At 37.7% G+C, this 22,231-nt stretch overlaps 1 pseudogene; it reads right to left on the reverse strand.

The window, feature by feature from the left end:
- Positions 1-467: 467 nt before the first annotated feature.
- Positions 468-933, reverse strand: LOC133770927 (heat shock protein HSP 90-alpha-like; annotated as a pseudogene).
- Positions 934-22,231: the final 21,298 nt, after the last annotated feature.

Consider the following 22,231-nt stretch of genomic DNA (forward strand, 5'->3'; position numbering starts at 1 on the left):
TAAACTATTTCTGGAGGCTGAGTACATGCAGGATCGGTAACTACAGGGGAAAGTTTAAAAAGTACACTCTGTAAGATGAAGCTCAAGGCATTTTAAAAAGTATTTTTCTTTTAAACGCCAAGGTTTAGCTCAGAACACTTTAGTGACAAAAGATCTGGTCTCCTAAGGATTCCAGCTAACCGCTGTAGACCACAAAGTTAACGATGGGTTACATACATCTTGCAGCAAGTGTTATCTGTTGCAAGCCAATGTGAAACCAGAGAAGCGTTACTACCTCTGCTTGTTCCTAACATCACAGGATCACTTAGAAGTAGAAAGAAATCTTATCTTCCCCTTAAGTAGTTGTCATGCCATACAGATTTTTAAAAATGTTAACGAGAATACAGAGAAAAGCCTTAAAAATATATTATCAGAGGGAGTGAAGGTAAAGTATTGAACATGCGTCCAAGTCATCTGTCAGGCACAGCTTAGTCTACCTCCTTCATGTGTGATGTGCCATCGTCACCTTCCAGGGACAGCACTTCTTCAGTTACAGCAGTGTTAATGTCATCAGCAGTTGGGTCATCTTCATCAATACCCAGATCAAGGTTCATCATCCTGTAGACCCTGTTAGCATGTGTTTGAGGATCTTCCAGAAGAAAGGAATGCAGTTTTATGAAGCACGATAACCAGATCCTTCATAGACTTGTCATTCTTATTAACCTCTGCCTTTTGTCTTAAGGTCTCAATAATGAAATGGTCAGGGTTTATCTCCAGGTGTTTCTTTGCTGCCATGTAATCCATTGTTGGGTTGTCTCTTAGGGCCTGAGCTTTTGTGATCCTTTCCATGTTAGCTGTCCAGCTGTAAGTGCCTGTGACGATACAGCATGGAGATGTCACCAATCTGTTTGATACAACTCTCTTTTCAACTTTTTTATACAATATATCTTTCATGATTTTACAGTTTTCAAACTTTGTTCTTTTCTCTTCCTGTTTCTTTTTCTCTTCTTCATCTTCTGGAAGCTCCAAACCCTCCTTGCTGATGGACATTAAAGTCTTCCCATTAAATTCCTTCAGCTGCTGGATGTAATACTTGTCAGTGAGCTCAATCATTTAGATCACTTCTAAGCAGTGCTTCTAAAGGTGCTCCATGAAGACCGAGTTTGCTACCTGGTCCTTGGTCCCACCCATGATCTAGTAAATGCGTTTCTGGTTTTCCATCATTCTGGTACAATAGGCATTGAGAGAAACTAACTCATCACCAGAAGCAGATGTCTAGTAACTTAGAAGCTCAGAAAGCTTCTTTTGGTTTTGAGAGTCTCCATGTATTCAAAACTCTATATTTTTAGAGAACTGCTCATATACTTTTTATAATTCTCTTTATCTTCTGCCAGTTCAGTGAAGAGTTTTAAACATTTTTGTCCAAATTAATGAGAATATTTATCCTTCTATTTAAAATGTCTTCTCACCATTATGCAAACCACTGTCAGAATAAATTAGTGTAATTAAGACCTTCTCTAACATATAAACTGTGACAAATGGTGGGGAGTAGATACAAGCACAGCAGTGCTACTTTAACTCACAAGCAAAGTTATTCTGATTCCAATTTAGGATCCTAAGCTGATACTGCATTGTTTTACTTTTCCAATTTTATGATTTTTGCTACTTTGCCTTCTGTTCTAATTTGATCCACATTGCTTTAATTACAGTTTCTGAATTCCCTGTACACTGTGACAGACATCTAGATTCTAAATATTACATTTATCAATGGCTTTCTCTTAGTTTATGCCTTATGTTTGCTTTCCCCAGAGTCAAACATCCCGAGCTACCATCTATCATCTATTTCCAGTTTCAGCCCTTCAGTAGTGAATAATTTTCTGCTTTATCTTTGAAACCAAGGCTTTACCTCAAATACATACAGGTTTGTATGGGTAGTCATGAAATTATAGGTCATTACAAGCATGTGAGGCAAGGTCAAGGAATTCAGAGATCAGGGGGATAAATGAGTAGTAGGAATTAACTAATTAGCCATGAAGACTGATAAAGCTAAAAGAAGGAGCACTATGGACTCCACTCCTAAGAATGAAGAAATGGAGAGAAAAATAGATAGATTAGGACTAGGATCACTACATTTTGATGTCCTGTGAGGGATTCAGATACCTGAAACATAGGTCCTGACAAATATCATAATGCTACAACAACAGTCCTAAAAGAGCTTTTTAACAGGTGACTGAGGCTGTGGCAATGAAGCACAGTACCCTAGGAAGTAGATTCTCTGTAACCATTACTGGATAATAAAAAAGACCCCAGAGGTTAGCATACCAAACCTCCCATATTCTCCATGGCTAAGCACAATTGCCCATGTAACATTTGTATCACAAATCAAATTCATTCTCCAAAAAACAAAGCCTAACAGATTGAAAATTTATTAGCATCTGCTGTGTTGTGATTATGGCTTTTAAAATGATTCACATCACACATGTGAAATCCACAAATACATTTTACCATTGCAAAATACATGGCATTTAGGTCGTATATAATGAAAGATTTTATCTAACACAGGATGCTGCCTTTTTTATTGCTCCCTGCCAAGAAAATGCCTGAAATGCTGTTGTTGGTTTAATATAATAATAAAATGAGATTGCACCCAATACCAAAGCCAGAAGGACACCCATATTGAAGAAATAGATTGAGTTCTCTGAGGACATAAATGACTTTTTTGTGAATTTAACTCTAAGAAAGAGAGTTGTTTAAGTAATCACATTTTGAGGTGTCCATTCTCCAAATATGATTTCATTGTTAAAAATAAAAACTTCTCTCTTTTCCAAGAAAATGAAAGTATTATATTTATTTTTTTGTTGAGCCTATATGATTTCCAAGGCTGTTCACATCAGTAGAAGACTCTAAAAGAGTAGCCTTGGATTACAATAAATATTTGAGTTTCATAAAAGCTAATTCCCATTTCATTGTAAGTAAATCTACAGAGGGTGTGAGTCCATAGTAATTTACTACTTAATGCTTTGTATCCTTCTTAGAGAATTATAACTTTAATATAAAGTTTCATTGAAATATATATAATATATTTATTTTTATATATGCTTATTATATAATATATATTTATATATATAAATATAATGGGTTTCATTAAAATTAACTTATTTTTATGAAATCTAATTAAATGAACCAATATCAAGAAATGAGGAAAGGGATGCAATTGATGCTACAGCACATTTTACATATTCAGTAAACAATTGACAAATGTTTTGACAAACCGGATGAGTAGATGAATGATGTACATAATATAAAGATAAATGACTGAGGATTTATATTTACTGTTGGTCTAAGACAAACTTTGTGCCACTGAAATTGAGACTAATGGAAGGACAACACCATGACTTTAAGCCTAACTTCTGAAGGAAATCTGTAGGAGTGGAAATTATTTGCTCTGCATCTTATTAGACAAGTATTTAATCATTATATGCCTCCTCTCTTATTTGTAAACTTTAAAAAATTAATAAAATCAACTAATTATGACTGTTGTGATGGTTACATGAGTTAATATGATATGTGTAAGTTAGGTGCTTTGATTGGTATGTGACACATAGTAACTTCCATGTACGTTGGCTATTTTTAGTATAAAAACTCAACTGTCATTTCAAACTGAATCTATTTCTTAAATCTCTTCCCTACCTCTGATTACATTAACTGCACCAGGAGATCACTCAGATTATGCTTTGAATGTATAGACTGTTTTTAGCAGGTACCATTCACAGATAGCCAGAAAGAGTGTCCTTGAATATACTAGTTCAACAATTGCCTAACTTCAATAATTATCAAAGAATTGTAATGAGATTTTATATACAAATTAACATCTTAAACACATAAAAATGAAACCATCCTACTTTGGTTTGGATAACTTTTGAGACCTTCTATCTAAAGATCTATTGGCCTTCCCTGTTGGAAAATGAGGAAGATGCCCTCAGTCATTCCACTAGGGAATCTGAGATTCTAAAAGGAAAAGTAAAGTCCTACAATGGAACTTTAAAAATATAAATAGAGAAAGAAAAAATACAATGAGAAATCACAGTTTGCAACTTAACACTATTGTGCCCAAATGTATTTCATTTTTAAATCAATTTATTTATTTAGATAAAGGGAACATATTTTGTATATTTCTTACACACAGTTTTAAGAACATAATGATTTTTCCCACCCACCCTCTTTCCCACCCATTCCTTACACTCATCCTTTCTCCTCCTTCCTTTTTTATTTTTCTTTTAATTTTGATGATGACATATTTTCCATTTACTTTATACCAATAAGTTTAATCCTTCACTAAAGCATTCAACAAGTAAGTAGAAAGTGAGTAAGCAGAAAGAATATGGTGCCTCAGGAATATAGATTAAGGCTTTAAACAATAATCAAATCCCAAGATGTCATTTCACTCATTTTTATTATTTTTTGTAATCTCTATATTAGCTACCACAAATCAGATAAAACATATATTTGTCTTTTGGAAACTGGTTTATTTCATTTAGTTTAATGGCCTCTAGTTGCATCCCTTTTGTTGCAAAATACAGGATTTTATTCCTTTTTATGGCTGAGTAGTAGTCCATAGTGTGTGTATGTGTATCACATTTTCTTCATCCAATTATCAGTTGGTTTACATCTGGGTTGATTCCATGTCTTAGCTATTGTGAATTTATCTTCTGTAAACATGGAGATACAGAAAACTATTTAATATGCTGATTTTATTTCATTTGGGAAAATTCCCAAGAGTGGGATGGATTGGTCATATTGTAGGTCAATTTTTAGGTTTCTGAGGAATCTCCATACCATCTTCCATAATAGTTGTATTAGTTTACATGCCCAAAAAGAGTGTTTGAAGATAACTTTTTCTCTACATCCTAATCATCATTTCTTATTTTTTGATTTTTGGATGATAGTCATTCTAACTGATATGAGATGAAATCTCTCTGTGGATTTTGTTTGCATTTCCCTGATGGCTAGTGATCCTGATCATCTTTATGTGTCTATTGGCCATTTGCATTTCAGCCTTTGTAAAATGCCTATTCATATCCTTTACACATTTCTTAACTAGATTGTTTGCTTTGTTGTTGTTGAGTTTCTTGTTCTCCTTATATATTCTGCATATTAATCCTTTAACAGTAGCATAGTATGCAAATATTTCTCCCATTCTGTCAATTACCTCTTCACATTGAGTGTCTCCTTTGCTGTGCAGAAGCTTCTTAGGTTGATGCAATCATTTGAATCTAATTAATTCCCATGTCTCCTATGCCCAAGACTAGAGATCTCCATAGTTCCTGTAATTTGCTAACTCATGACTACCATATTGGGTATAATACCTTTGCTTCTTTGAGAAACTGCTTCTTTGAACTCTATTAACTTAGAATTATTTTCTTGAGTTGTAGAGGCACAATCATGGTTAACAACCCAGTATGATACTTAATACTTGTCTCCTCGGTTACTTTGTTTACTGGGTAGAGTGGCTTCCTGATGCTCCATGAAGCTGGGCTTATTCCATCACTGACTGCTTTCCATCTTCACTGGATCAAGTCCCTGGTGTAGATGTTTTCTGTGCTGATGTCTACACCACCCAGCCTTCAATACAACTGAATCAATCACACTTGAGCTATTCAGAAATTGTAAGGGTGGTTATCATATGCCAGATACATGTCCTCATCACCAATTACAAGCCAATGCTCATGTACTAATTAGATTCAAATTTTGAATAATGAAATATCCAGAGGGTAGTACCCTCAGAAATTCATAGAGCTTCACTCCTAAGTATGTTAATTTTTTTTTCTGTCTCTGAAGTAGCCTAGATGATGATCTCAGGAGAAAAACAAAGTAGACTAAGTGCTTTGTCTGGGTTCAGGAATTTAATCCACTCACCTCTTCATTACAGCCTGCAAAGTAGAACAGCAATGGAGAGATTAAAAGGACCACCCCAGACAGATGGAGATTCAGAGTATAATGAACAAAAGCACTTTTCATTGCACTTCACTGCAACTCTGTTGGCAGCATGACATTTATTCTGTGCTTCCTGTCTACTATGGCCTCATTTACCAGAAAGGTGTTATGGCCCAGGTGATCTACAGAGGGTATTGTTCACTATTCCTCAAATATAAATTATGGTTAAACACACAGACAGACAGACACACGACACACACACATTTTGTTTCTTTCACTTTAAAAATCCAGGGTGGAAAGTATTCCAAATTGTAAAATTTGAAGTCTCACATCTCAGTTGTTCACTCTTTTATTATTATTCTTTGTGGACTAAAGGTCATTGAAGTAGAACTGTATCTTCTGCCCTACTCCAATACATGGTTTATTTTAGCAAAGAACATGGGTGAAGATATGCAGATCTCTCCTAAAATTCTGTTGGGATTTTGTTTTAGCTCTTAGCACACATAATGATAAGTATATCATCATACTAGTTGTATTGTGAATTCATGATTACTGGAATTTTATTTAGCCTATTAATTATCCATTTCCTATTAATTATCCATTTCCTATGTCTAGCAGAGTGTCTGGCATAAAGTACACAACTAAACCATTGGTTTTATTGATGAATTAAGGAAATTATAAACAAAGGCATTTTCCTTCCATTATATATAAAAGGAAGTTTGACAATCAGGAAATGAGTTGGATCACAAGAAAAGCAGATAATAAAAACAACATTTTTTGAAATCATATCACAAATCAGCTTTGGGAAGATCTTATCTTATATATTTTATGAATTAATAAAATAAAACAAATATTTCAAGAAAATCTTCCTAGTAATATATCTACTTAGAAATGACATCAAGATTAAATATCCACTTAACATCACTCTCTGAATGGCTTAGCAATATATTGAATATCCTTGTTGTATATGGAGATACCTCAAAAAGTTCATAGAAAAATGTAATTAAATATATATTCATTTAGGTGCAGAAATTTTTTAAATCAATGCAGAATAGTTTTTGGTATGTGTGCTTTACATAAACTTTTTGAAGACCCTTCATTAGAATGATCTACTCCAACAAGATGAAATTTAGGGATATTTTAAAAACATAGAGTTTATGTTTCGGTGCTACAATATCCAACACAAAAGTAAGAAAAATGGGTGTCAGAAAACCATATGTAAAAAAATCAAATACACTTTTTAAAAAGTAAGCCTCATTTGAGTCAGAAATAAAGTATGCATGGCAAAAGGCTGTCATAACTAAACCATTAATTAATTAACTGAGGGCAATGGCAATCTTATTCTTTTTAAAGATGTGTACACCAGAACTGTAGCAGCTTGTCTAATTCTGGACAGCACAATTGTAGTACAACAATGCCTAGAGGAAAGCAGCCACCAATGGGAAGCAGTCAATGCCTTAGAAAAAGGAGGCGTTTTGTCCTGGGATAGAGCATACGAGTGCTTGGATAATGCACCACAGCCTTAGGAGAGCTGAAAGCCCATCATGACCAGAAGGTGAAGATTTGTGTTGTCTGGCCCAGATGAATGAAATTTTGATCATAATGCAAATCTCAAAAAATCAATTTAAGTGGCCAGTAGTGTGGCACAGGGGTTTATGTATGTCGCTGTGTGATACTGATATCTCACATAAGCACCAGTTTGAGTCTTGGCTGCTCCACTTCCAATACAACTCCCTGCTAAGGTACTTGGGAAAGCAATAGAAACTGGCCCAAGTGTCTGGGTCCCTGCGCCCATGTGGAGACCTAGATGGAATTCCAGGTGCTTGGCAATGGCCTGGCTCAGTCCCAGCTATTTGTGAAATTAACCATCAGATGGAAGGTCTCTCTCTCTCTCTCTCTCTCTCTCTCTGTAACTCTGACTTTCAAATAAATAAACATTTAAAAATAAACTGCTTAATTTAAGTTAAAAAGAGCCACAAGAAGATAAATATGTTGCTCCTAGAATATAGGGACTTTCCTTTTACTAGAAATATTTTAAGAATCAGAAAGGTCATAACAGAGGAACTGAAGAAGGAATTGAATTTATATGGTTGGACTACCTTAGAGGATTATCAAATACATTGCAAACACACTGCTACCCTCCCAAGTAAACTCATTAAATACAGTATTTATCTATCATGGCACATTTCATGATGCTTCCTCAGAATCTTTCTGAACACAAAACTTCAAGAAACCACTTCCAATTTTGTTCTCTTACTCAGTGTATCAATATTTGATAAAAAAAAAAAGCATGGTTCCAATCCTAGTTGCCCATCAGCATTAGCTGTAGAAATTTTGGAAATATTAAAAACTTCAGGTATCCAAGCTCTATCTCATTTTTTTCTGAAAAATAAAATGAAGTTCCGAACCCAATAATTTGTATATGAAAACCATCCCCAGATGTATCTTCTAGCACAGATTGGCAAACTAGTATTTATCAACTGTAAATACAATAAGCCTTTGGATAATTGAGTACATGATATCGAATGATTAAAAATAAAAATGTCCATGTGCTGGCACTATGGCATAGAAGATAAAGCTTCCACCTGTGGTATTGGCATCCCATATAGGCAACAGTTCAAGTCCCAGCCGCTCCATTTCTGATCTAGTTCCCTGCTGGTGTGTCAGGGAAGGCAGTAGAGGATAGCCCAACTGCTTGGCCCCCTGCACCCACATGGGAGAAGAGGAAGCTCCTGGCTCCTGGCTTTGGGCCAATCCAGCTTCAGTTGTTGTGGGCATTTGAGGAATGAACCAGCAGATAGATTCTCTCTCTCTCTCTCTCTCTCTCTCTCTCTCTCTGTCCCCTCCCCTAAAAATCTCTGCCTTTCAAAAAAAGTCCATGAGCCCATGATCACCTACTCTAATTTTATCTTTGTTTATGTGTTTATGTATTATCCACATATGCAATGTCTTCTGTGTCCTCGCCCCCTCGCTGGATGAAATGCTTTGTGCTTACACATTCCTTCAATATAGATTTATGTATGCATCAGATCCTGACTTGTATAGACTGGGTGAATCACACTACCTGTTAGAGTATAAAAGAGCAAACGTTAGTAAAACTGATAATACGCCTTGTGGTGGTGACTCAACCAAAACAAGCACAGCTGTCATTCAAGTGCAGTCTGCCAGCTTTTCACCAGGGGAAATGCAATTGAATAATAATGCACCATGCACAAAGCAACTTCAGTAATGCTCCCTGGCAAGTAAAATCCCCTTAAGTCGGAAATACGTGCTAATACTGGGCAAGTGCACAGTCACATAATATAAGCAGGCCAAAAACTATGTCCTCAGAATCACAGTCTTAAATTCATTGACCCATCCACCAAGGGTCAAGCAGTTCTCTGCTCAGTTAGTACAACAGCTATATTCCCTGCACTTTAGATACTTCAAGACGAGGGGTGAAAACACAAGCAGTGTTTTGGAAGTAAGAATTACAGACAGTGGCCAGTGTTGTGTCATAATGGGTAAAGTTGCTATCTGTGTCTCCAGCATCATATATAGGTGATGGTTTATGGCCCAGATGCTCCACTTCTGATCCAGGTCCCTGCTAAAGGCCTTGGAAAAGCAGCTGAAGATGGCCTGTATGTGGGATACCTGGATGAAGTTTCAGGGTCCTAGCTTCAGCCTGGATCAGCCCTGATAGTTGTGATCATCTTGAGACTTATTCACTGGAGGGATGTGTGTATGTGTGTGTGTGTGTGTGTTTCCTTCTCTGTAACTCTGACTTAAAAATAAGGAAATAACTTTTAAAAAAAGTTACAGACAGGGTAGAAGCAAAGTGTAAACTTGGAGAGTCTCATAAGACAAGGTATATGGTAAAATTTGGCCTTTAAATTGGGATGGAAAGACAGACAATGCCATGAAGTGTTTCAAATGAAATACTATATTTTGCATTTTGGAAAGAACACTTGTTTTGTGTCAAATAGAAAGGAGAGCAGCCAAGACTTGAGGGAATTATACCCATAAGAAGACTGCATAGCACTTGTGGATGGGGTGTTCCTTCTTCTTTAACAGAGGTGACTGTCAATGTCTATATCCAGTTCTAAATTCAGTGACTTCAGTTGGTAACATGAGATTAGTGTGGTGGGAGTATTTATACCACAGGAACTGGAAAATTCTACAAATAGGACCTTTTTTTCCTCAGAGAGTTAGATGTTACATGTATATCTGTATTCATTGATGTCAAACATGCATTATGTGCCTACATATGATATGAAAGAAGGCACAGATACAAAAGTCTGATTAAAAAGCTTTCTTGGGGTGAGTTGGGTCTAGCACTTAGGATGCAGGTTTGGGTGCCCTAGTCTCATATCACAAGGCCTGGATTCAAGTATGAGCTTTGCTCTTGATTCCAGCTTTCTGCTAATTACACCTGAGAAGGAAGAAGGTGATGGCTCAAATAATTGAGTTCAAAAAGGAGGAGACTTGTAACTGAGTTCTCCCAGATCTTGGATGAAATGCTTTGGATAATGAACAAGTGAATAGACGCTCTCTCTGTCTCTCTTCCTCGTGTATAAGCCTTGACTGTGAGTACTCAACCTAGGAGTTTTGTTGATGATATTATCTGTCATCAATACAGGCCTTCATCTGAAAGACAGTCTTTAAAAAAGATTTTATTTGCTTATTTGAAAAACAGAGTACTGGCGGTGGGGAATCTATCTTCTATCCACTGGTTCATTCCCTAGCTGCCTGCAACAGGGGAAGATGGATCAGGCCAAAGGCAGAAGCTAGGAGTCAGAAACTCCATCTGCATTTCACACATGGACATCAGGGACACAAATATTCTGGCTGTCATCTGTTGCCTCCCAGGCACATCAGAAAGAAATTCAGTCAGAATCCGAGGAGCTGGGACTGGATCCTAAGCACTCCAATATAGGATGTGGGTGCCCCAAGCAGAAGCTTAACCTGCTGCACCAGAACATTTGCTCCTTGAAAAGTAGTTTTATATTGATTTTTCTATATACTTTATTCTTTGGTAAAGCGAAGATAATCATTATTCTCATTTTATTTACAGAAAAGAGAGACTTAACAGAGATAATAGAATTTTTCAGAGAATTAATGAAAACGTTCATGAAATACCCTAAACAGAATGTTGGGCATATATTGATTGCTCAATAAATTTTAGCTAATATTGCTGTTATTTAAAGCAATTACTTAAGTATCAAACAAGCTTGAAACCTTGGAAGAGTAGATAGTACTGACTATATTTCTTAAAAGTAACAGGGAACTGGATTAGAATGTAAGAGTGTCTTAGAAATAGAAGTTCTTTTCACTCCTGGTCCAGTGTTACATCCATCATGAGTGTTACAGTTTACTTATTTGTTTATTTATCATGTATTCAGTCAGCCAGTGCATACTGGATACTTACTATATACAATTGCTATAATGAAGAAGCAGCAAAAAAAAAAAAAAAAAAAAAAAAGAAATACTTTCTCCCTAATGGAACAAACATTATAGTAATGAATGACAGATTAGCATAATAACATGAATAACTAAATATATAATCGGTGCTGGGTAGCAACTAGGGCCATGAAGAGTGACCTTTCTGAAGGAGTGAAGAGGAGTGGTGTTTTAAGTAGGGTTGTCCCTGAAGTCTTCTTTGTGGAGGTGCAGTCTACACTGTACAAATGACTTGATGAACTGGAACAATACTATGGGATGAAGACTCCAAAAAGAGGGCATAGCCAGTACAAAAACCACGAGATAGGAGAATGTATGGATATTTGAGGAATGTAAGATGATCATAGTAAGTAGAGCAGTCAGCCTGAAAGGAGACAGAAGCAGAGGATGGAACCAAAAGTAGCATGCTAAAACCAGATCACAGACACTTTGTGGTCCAGAAACATAGCGCTTCTTTGAAATATGTCCATTGTATTAAATGTAGATTGCTTGCAGTAGACGATGGGGGGTTTCAGGTAACATTCTGAAGTGCTTTCCTGGTGAGCTAATAGAATACTTCCATCAGAATGCATGCAGGTTAGTTGTTCTCTCTAGATCCTTTCCATTGCTTATCCCTAAGTTTTATTTGGTGGATGTTCACGAACTAATTACTTCATTCATTCACTTATTCTTTATGACTTCTCCTTCTATGTGTCAGACATTGTTCTAGTTCATGGAAAGAAACCAAAAGGCCCCTTGCTTCCAAGACTGAAAATTAAATTAAAAATATGAACCTAATCATAGGAAATAAAATGCGGAGCGGCAAGAGCTACTTGCACAAAATTATTCAGGAAATGCATGTGCCTGCACATCCTTACAATTCACAATCATGAGTATCATAGTGTAGGCCATTCTGAAATGCAATTCTATGACTCACAAGAATGATAGAGCCCATGAATGCACCACATAGCATTTTTTTTCATCCACTCTGGAAAAATTAGCAATAAAGATGGGAAACATTATTTTGTTGTTTTTAACTAAACTCTATAACAGGAATAATATTACCTTTAATGAGGCTGGGGAACTTCCTCTGAGGAGTATAAAGCCCTTTACTGATGCTATTCCATTAATTCTCCTTGTGTCTGGAATCTGGCACCTGAAGCACAATGCATTATGCAAAACCAAAGCACACTTTGCATAGAGAAAGGATTATGTTTCAATGTTTCCCTTGTGCTGTACTTTCAAATGCTGGCAGTTATATTCTTGCTCTTAATGTTAAAATAATCCTAAATGGCATATGTCTTACACACACACACACAGACTTCAAAAGTTAATGAAAAATGTAATTAAAAATAGGTTTATTTTGGTGAAATCTTTTTGAGATTCACGAGGTTTTTGAATATGAAATTTTTATGAACTTCTAAAAGACCCAGCACATATGTGGAAAATGTACATTAGGATAAATCTATGCATGATTTCAAATTTTTTTGCACCAAAACAAACTTGTCTTTAAATTGCATTACTTTGTGAATTTTTTGAAGTATGCTGGAGAAGATGAGAGAGATAGTGAGAGACAGAAGAGGAAGAGGAAAAGAGAGAGGAGGGTTCGAGTTTAGCACACGTGGGTAAAAATGTAATTCCTTTATTGATTAAGGAACAAGATTTTAAGAAGCTTCTGATCCATTTGCATTGTTTATGAAAATATTTTGTAGAATTCTGTAATAATTCTAAATGTTGAAGTGCTAGGTCCACAAATACATGTGTAATTAATTTGATACAACCGCCATGTGCCCAGACTGGTGTTAGATATTTTGAAAAAAAATAAATAAATAACATCAAGACAAGTTCTGTGATTCAGGATGGAGAAATAACTGCCTTAGATAAAGCAGTTAATTTGCAATAAAAATTAGAGCAAACGCTTTTTGTGAGTTTAAAGAAGGCAGAGATCAATGTTGACTCAAAGGTTAGGAAGATCTCTAAGATGAACAATAGATCTGAACTGGTCTTTGAAGATTAGGGAGGGTTCAGAACGATGATTTTGCAATACTATTCCATGAATGGAGATGTTGCTTATCATGCAACTATTCCTAAATACAAAATCAGCCTGAGGTCACCCAGTCTTTCCAAAGGCTCACCCCTTGGGATGAACTTCCCACCATGCAATTTTTGGACTGAAGACTCTTCTCCTCATTCTCAGCATGTCGAAAGGTGGTGATTAAATAAACCTGTAGGCTTTTTGTCACTTCTAGTCTATACCCTTTTCTCTGCTTTTTTCTTTACTTGCAGTGGATGCGTTCTGGCCCTGATTTCCCTGTGAGGAGCTGCCTTCTGCCATCATCCTTCTGGCCTCTCTCTTCAGCTTCATTCTTCTTCTCTATTGATTTTGTGTCCGTCCAATGCTTCACTGACCAAACACTTGCAATCCAATATCTTTGGTAGAAACCTACCTTGTTTTCTGAACATTGAAGAATATTGCAAGAAAGGAAAACACCAAGAAAGAGCAACTTGAAACTGGACATAGAAAGTCACTAGCGCTGGAATTAATCAACAGCTCTTTCTCCAGCTTCTCCACAGGTATCTCTGACAAGTTTTGGCTCCATGACCTCTAGCCTATGACACATCCTTGTGGTCTTTGTCACATTTCCTTCAGTTGTGGTATCTGAGGTTGTTATTCAAGGGTACTCCTTTCGAGTTGTAAAATTTGAGTAAGTTTGTTCTTCTATAAAATTGAGGTAACACTCAAGGTATCTATTGCAAAGAGTTGTGCAGAATTCACACAGATGAAACACTGAGGGTCTCAAACATTTTCAAGCATACCAGAGAGTATTAGCTACTAACATTATTATCCATCTCACTGAATTTCTGGATCCTTGTATAGTTTTCCCAGGGAACCAATAGAAAAGAGAACTCCTTGTTATTTTCACACTCAGAGGAATTTGTCTCCCTCAGTCTCAGTCTGTCTCAATCAGGTGGTACCAGCCCTTCTCTTTCACAATCTTTTAAGTTTAACAATTTTCAAAAGGAAAGAGATTTATTCCTAGAAGAAATATAGCTATTTTTCTTAGGTGATTTTCTTTCCAGTGAGTTGATTAGTTATACAATGATAGAAAATCAGTGATTTGAAATGATTCTTTAAGATCCATTCAGTTCAGATTCCCCATTTCATCAATGAGCAAATTGAGAGCCAAAAAGATGAATGGAATTTCTTAAGATCATCCACAGAACTAATAGGTAATATAAAACTAAAAATCTAAATTCTAGGGCAGTCAATGTGAGACAGAGTTAAGCTACTGTTTCTAATGCCTGAACTCCATAGTGGAATGCCTGGGTTCCATCCAGCTTCATGCTAATGTGTATCTTGGGAGAAACAGAACATGATGTATCAAGTACTTGGATTCCTACCACCATATGGGAGACACAAATGGAGTTCCTGGCTCCTCACTTTGGCCTGAACCAGCCTTAGCTTTTGTAAGCATTTGAGGCACTAAACTGTAGTTGGAAGATATCTCCCCACCCCCACCACTACACCTCTTTCTTGCTCTGCCTTTTAAATAAATAAAAATAAATGAATATTTATAAAGTCTGGTTTCTTCCCAATCCATTAATTGTATATCTCTATCTTGCTCTGAAACCTTAATATAATCTTTTCTCAGAATGAAAATACTCACTTGTTTTGAAACCAAATCAGACTAAATTCAGAGCATGCTTGTTCAAAAATCTTGAATTATTATTATTTTCTTTTTCTGTTTTTTTTAATTAATTAATTTTTTTTTGGCAGGCAGAGTGGATAGTGAGAGAGAGAGAGAGAGACAGACAGAAAGGTCTTCCTTTTGCCATTGGTTCACCCTCCAATGGCCGCCGCAGCCAGTGCATCGCACTGATCCGAAGCCAGGAGCCAGGTGCTTCTCCTGGTCTCCCATGCGGGTGCAGGGCCCAAGCACTTGGGCCATCCTCCACTGCACTCCAGGGCCACAGCAGAGAGCTGGCCTGGAAGAGAGGCAACCGGGACAGAATCCGGCACCCCGACCAGGACTAGAACCCGGAGTGCCGGCACCGCAAGGCAGAGGATTAGCTTTTACTGTTTTTTTTTTTTTTTTTAAGATTTATCTATTTATTTAAAAGCAGATTTACAGACAAAGAGAGGGAGAGACAGAGTGAGAGAGAAATCTACTATCCTCTGGTTCACTTCCCAAGTGACCACAGGGCCAGAAGTGGGCTAGTCTGAAGTCAGGAGCCAGGAGCTTCTTCTAGGTCTCTGACATGGGTGGCATCTTCCACTGTTCTTGGGCCATCTTCCACTGTTTTCCCCGGCACATTAATAGGGAGCTGGATTGAAAGTGGAGTAGCTGGAACTCGAACCAGTGCTCATATGGGATGTCAGCATCTGTTATTGTCTTAACATTTTTTGAAGCCTACTGAGAAAGATTGCCTTAAGGTTTCCCTTAACTTGAGTACATTGAAACAGTTTGTCTCCAACTATAGGCGCATAACCTCACTTTTCTTAGTCTGCTTTAAAAAACTTGTAATTGTCAATTTTTTCTTTGCCCCTTTGACATGTAAAATTTTCCCAGCCTCTTGGCATTTTACAACTCAGAAATATCTTCCTCGAGGACTTTGAGATGTGTATTCACCAAGGAAGAGAGCACCACTGTATCCCAGTCTTGTTGAGAACACAGGAGGTTCACTACTCTAAGGGATGATTTGCAAACCCAGATGGCCTCACCTGGGCCAGCTTCGCCATGAATGTTCTCCAGTGATTTTCTATTAGTTCACTCCAGTAAAAAAAGAAAATGTCGTGGTACCTTTTGTTTCAGTGGAATTGATTTCAGCTCTCTAATGAAGTCTCTCTTGAGGTGAGAGATTGCAGGAGATCAGATGAAAGCTGTATTATCATTTGTAATAATTGTCTGGTGCATCTTTATTTGGCTACCTTACAGTCTGGGATGAATTGTTGCTCCAGTCCAGCTTCCCTTTTGTTTGGGAAAGCAAAGGCAAGTTAATTGGAAGCAGCCCAAATATTGCCAATTCATTTGCATTTAAACTGTCCAAATGGCATTTGGTAAGAGCTATTTGATGTTCAAGGAGGCTTTGGAGGCTTTTAAACTTCAAAACAGAAGGTCAGAATTGATCAGCAGGAAAGAACCACAGTGCTAAGTGGCAGGGTTGAGTTTCAGACCTGCAAAGGGAAGGGATTTTGGTTTGGAGCCTGGGGAAAGTGTATCATATAGGCTCTAATCAGAAAAGATTGGCAGGTCTGGATAAGTAGGGATGTCTAGGGGTCTTTCTTTATAGAATGTTATGGTGAAACTTCCTGTCTCTTTTCACTATTTGCTGTGAAACAAGCAGGAAACAAAGGATCAAACATGCCTCTTATAACTTGCCCTTCCCTAGAAAACAAAACATCTAAACTTGCTCATATTCACTATGCTCAAAGACATCGTATACTCATTAAAAAAAAAAAAGGCAGAACAATAATAGCATCAGTAGCAGTTTTTGATTGTAAATATACATATAAATCTTTTAAAAATTCATTTTCTTTATTTGAAAGGCAGAATGAGTTGAGAGAGAGAGAGAGAGAGAGAGGTCACTCCCACCCACTGTTTTATTCCCCCTTTGGATGGAGCACACACCAGAAGCCCAGAAAACAGGATCCCAATCCTCATCACCACTGCTGAGATCAGAAACTTGAGACAGATATGGAACCCAAATACTCCAATATAAATGCAGATGTCCTAACCTGAGACCTAACTGCTAAGCCACATGTCTGCCCCTAAAGTAAATATTCTTCTCTCATAAGATTGACATACAGCAATACTAAGGATAATGTGATGATGAAGAAGGAGGAGAGGGGGAGGAAAACAAAAAAAAGAGCTAGCTGCATATTTTCTTTATGTCAGCACTCATTATTATTTTTGATGTCTAGGCAAAGGATTTTTCCAGCCCAGCTTCTTCTTTTCTTTATAACAACCCTGTAAGATGTGTTTTATTTTTCTCCTTTACAAAAAAAACTTGTCACAGAAATGTTAAGTAACTATTCAAAGATCACACAACTAACGGTAACACAACCAGTATACAAACAAGTATATTAGCTAATGAAAGTTACTATTTTATCTAAAAATTAACTGGCCTTTTATTTGTAAAGATATTCAGAAAATTATAACATTATTTAAAAATCAAAGATTTATTAAATCTTTTTCATTACTGATATTCCACAGTAAATGCAATTCAACTTCTAATTTCCTATCTAGCTTTTGGTCTGCTTGACTGTCCTGTTATTTTCTGTATAACTACTCCAAACAAACTATAGATCTTGATGCCCTTTCTGTTGTCATAAGTTTGACCTCCGCTCCCAAACTCAAGCTAGTCCTTCTCTGCTCATCAAACTGCGAAAGAAAAATACATGAGAGTGAGAAATTGGTGAAAATCAGAGGGAATAGAAAAGAAATAAAATTCACCCTTGATTCTTGATGTGTAAGATGTTATAGGCAAAAGGATTGGCATGGACAGGGACTTAAGGTCAGAACTTAAGAGCGGAACAGAACCAAGACATGACAACACTATTCTACTGGGGCATGAATGCTAGCAATTAAGGCAATGCTTGTGAAGGATGATGAAGAAAATGCATTTGAGAAATAAACGCTGTGGAATTCTGAGAACACAATGTTTAGGACTGTAGAATAATTCAAGAATTGCTATATAAGACATTAGATGACCATCAGTAGGGGAGAAGAGAGGCAGAATAGTCAAGTTCTAGTCTAAACTGCATATTATTGAAATTCTGTAGCCTTCTGCAATCCACAGTGCATTTATTTGTTACCTGTCAAGCTTTATGTATTTATAGCTTATCTTGTCTTCTTTCATGGCATAACAGCACTAAAACAGGTCTTAGAAAGTATCTAGGGGCCAGCACTGTGGCACATTAGGTTAAGCTTCTGCCTGTGGCACTGGCATCGCATATGGGAGCCGGTCCTAGTTCCAGCTGCTCCTCTTCCAATCCAGCTCTCTGCTATGGCCTGGGGAAGCAACAGAAGATGGCCCAAGTGCTTGAGATCCTGCACCCATGTGGGAGACCTGGAAGAAGTTCCTGGCTCCTGGCTTCGAATAGGTGCAGCTCTGGCAGTTGCAGCCATTTGGAGAGTGAACCAGAGGATGATAGACCTTTCTCTGTGTCTCCCTCTCACTGTCTGTAACTCTACCTCTCAAATGAATAAGATCTAGAGAGAGAGAGAGAGAGAGAGAGAGAGAGAGAGAGAGAGAAAGAAATTATGTAGTTCAATTTCCTTTTACCAGTAAACACAAATTTAATTTAAAGATGTAAAGACAGGAAATTCGCCAACATTGCCTAGCTCACTAGTGGGAGATCACAGCTACAAACAGGGAAAGTTTCTTTCTGGAAAGAGAATCATTGACCATTTTGAAATTCTGTACATTATATTTTAGGAAATAACTTCATTTTTTTGCAATGAAATCATACAGCAAAAATTTTAAAAATTACTATTCATGAGATTTTTCAAGAAAAGTTTGCAAGGTTAATGTAAATTGTCTTTAGACATTGTTTTCATTGACTCATTTAAAAGCTATAATGGGAGAAGCAATTTGGGAAGCAAACAACTAAAATGAAACCAACTTCAAGTTCCTTCAGTCCACTGAGTGGTAAGGATATATTTTCTAGCAATATTGCAATATTACCAGAAACAACATAAGCAAAAAAATAAAAATAAAAATAAAGGAAAGAAGGAGGAGGAGAAGAAGGAAGTCAAAGAGAAGAAGAAGAAGGAGGAGGAGGAGGAGGAGGAGGAGGAGAAGAAGAAGAAGAAGAAGAAGAAGAAGAAGAAGAAGAAGAAGAAGAAGAAGAAGAAGAAGAAGAAGAAGAAGAAGAAGAAGAAGAAGAAAGAAATAGAAGGAAGGTGTCGGCCAGTGCCACGGCTCACTTGGCTGGTCCTCCGCCTGCGGTGCTGGCGCCCCGGAGTTCTGGTCCTGGTTGGGGTGCCAGATTCTGTCCTGGTTGCTCCCCTTCCATTCTGGCTTTCTGCTGTGGCCTGGGAGGGCAGTGGAGGATGCCCCAAGTGATTGGGCCCTGCACCTGCATGGGAGACCAGGAGGAGGCACCTGGCTCCTGGCTCGGATCAGTGCAGTGCGCCCGGCCCTGGCGGCAATTTGGGGAGTGAACCAACGGAAAGAAGACTTTTCTCTCTGTCTCTCTCTCTCACTAACTCTGTCTGTCAAAAAAAAAAAAAAAAAAAAAAAAAAAAAAAAAAAAAAGAAGAAGAAGAAGAAGAAACGAAATAGAAGGAAGCATTGTTGCATATGCTGTGGTTAACTCGACCCATGTGGGAGAACTGGAAGAAGCTCCTGGCTCCTGACTTCAGATCGGCTCAACTCTGGCTGTTGCAGCCACTTGGAGAATGAACCAGCGGATGGAAGATTTCTCTTGCTCTCTTCCTCTCTTTCTCTCTCTCTTTCTCTCTCTCTCTCTCTCTCTCTCTCTCTGTAATCCTGTCTGTCAAATAAATAAAATGAATGAATTAAAAAAAAAGAACCTGGGCCATTTGGTTATCAGACCCACACCAGAAACCTGCCACTGCATGGTATCACTCCTGGTTCTGCAGGTCACAGGAAACAAAGACTTTACCAGGGTTAACACTTTTCTAAAGAGGATTCCAACAGTAACCAAAGATAATGCTAGCTGGAAAAACAAAGATTTAACATTACTATGTAAAATGAAGAATGTTAATCCTCTAAACTCATCTCAACCAGAGGAAAACATAATATCTTTAAATTTTTGGATATTATAAAAAATCTAGAAAATCAGTACAATTTTTCTGAGGTTCAGTCAGAGAGCATATATAATTACAACAATGATATAATAATAATAATATATGCGAACAGAGACCCTGCAAAAATGTAAAAGCATAAAGTAAGAAACCATTCTGTGATTCACGTATGAAAATATAAATATGAGAATGATGATACAGAAAGTTGAGCTGGAGGTTATGCCTTGCATATTTATTTATTAATTAATTTCCTTATTCAAGAAAATAATGTGGATTTACATTGTTTTGAAGGAATCTAATTAGCACACAGGAAAGCATGCAGTCAATGCCAGAGTTGAGAAAGGTCTTAGAACAACTACTGCTTGTATCTAAGTAGGTTTTCTTGCTACCATTTTACAAAAGAAATCAGCAGGCTGCGAGAGAAATTGAGCAACTTGCCTAAAATCAGATGGCTTGTGTCTCACGGGGAAAGGATTTAAATCTGAATCTGTTTACAAAGTCCAACTATAATAAATTACATGTGCTACTTCTAAACAATAAAACCTTTATAATTGAAGAAGGTATGTGGCACGGTGGTGAAGTCACCATGTGAAAAACCTGCATACCATATTGGAGGGCTCGGTTTAAGTCTCAGCTTCTTTATTTCTGATCCAGCTTCCTTTTAATGTGTGATTCTTGGGGGCAGGAGGTGATGGGCTCAAGTACTTGGAATCATGTGGCCCACATGAGAGATCCAGATTTAGTTTTGTGTTCAGCCTGGCCCAACCATGGCTGTCGCAAAATTTTGGGGAGTCAATCAGCAGATGGAAATTTTCTCTCCAGCAGTCTTTCTATCTGTCCCCTCTCAGTTTTTCAAATAAAATTAATATAAGTAAATATAACTTTTAAAAATACCTGCATCTGAAGGACTACATTTTTGCCTTTGATTGGTGTTCCCTTGTGCTTTTATTGCATCTCCCACATCCTATTATAAATATCCAATGCTTCCATCCTTTGTGTCTCAGTTCTAATTCCATCTTGTTGATAGAGCTTTATCAGAATGTTAAATTTGTAGTAGCAGTAGTAGTAGTAGTAGTAGTTTCTTTTACCATTGAATTCCCATGACATTTTATGACTATAATTTTTTTTTAATTTATTTTTATTTATTTATTTATTTTTAGTGGGAGGTAAAACAGCAAGGTTTATTAGGAAGGAACATCTGTAAGGACGGATGGGCACCTCTCCAGACAGAGCCTGACCTGAGAGACTGGGCGGTGGGGGGGGGGGGGGAAGGAGGGAGGTTTGAGTGGAGAGGTTACACCTGACCAGGCCAGGCGGGTGGCTCAGCAAAGATGCAGAGAGCTGAGCGCGCAGTCCAGTTGAGGCTGGGGGTTTTTAAGGAGATGGGTCTTGCTTCCCCACCTCTGCTCCTCTTGGAACAAAGGGCTTTTGGATGTAAATAGAAAACTTCTCTTGAAGGTCTGAAACAAAGGACTTTATGGATGCAAATGTTATCAGACCAGAGTAAGGGAGCAGGGTGTTTGAGATGCAAATACCAGGCTGCACCTGGGAGATTGTGGAAGATTGGCAGGCAGAAGGGGGCAGGGCAGGCTGCCCCTGAAACATTATGGGGATGACTTTGAGATGTAGATGCATATGCTGGACATAGATGTCTTCTCTTTAGGCCTGTTACACACACATAAGCTCATAACTGACTTCCTACCTAACATTCCCTCCTCAAGAAGTAATACCCAAAATTCTTTTGGGGATTATGGATGGAGTTCCGTCTTCTATAACTTCTTCAAAGCTGGCATGTGGGCGTCAAGGGAGATTTGGGTATTTTCCTCTTGCTATCTGTCTTATGGTGTGCAACAGTGGCCTTGGAAAGACTGTCCTGCTCGGTCCAGAGGGTTGCTCAGGTCGTCCAATGGAATGGGCTGGAAGCCTTGTCTGACGACCATTTGGAGTTTGACAGCCTTTAGTCTGTTAGAGACAAAAGGAGTAAGGGCATTGAAAACACACGGTCCAAAGAGAAGCAGCAAGATTACAGACGTTATTGGGCCAAGGAGAGGAAATAGTCAGGATTTCCATGACCAGATGTCAGGCCAGAAATCCCAGCCCTGCTTGGCCTGGTCCTGGAGCTGTTT

The sequence above is a fragment of the Lepus europaeus genome, chromosome 12, assembly GCF_033115175.1.
Source record: "Lepus europaeus isolate LE1 chromosome 12, mLepTim1.pri, whole genome shotgun sequence".
Lineage (NCBI taxonomy): Eukaryota > Metazoa > Chordata > Mammalia > Lagomorpha > Leporidae > Lepus > Lepus europaeus.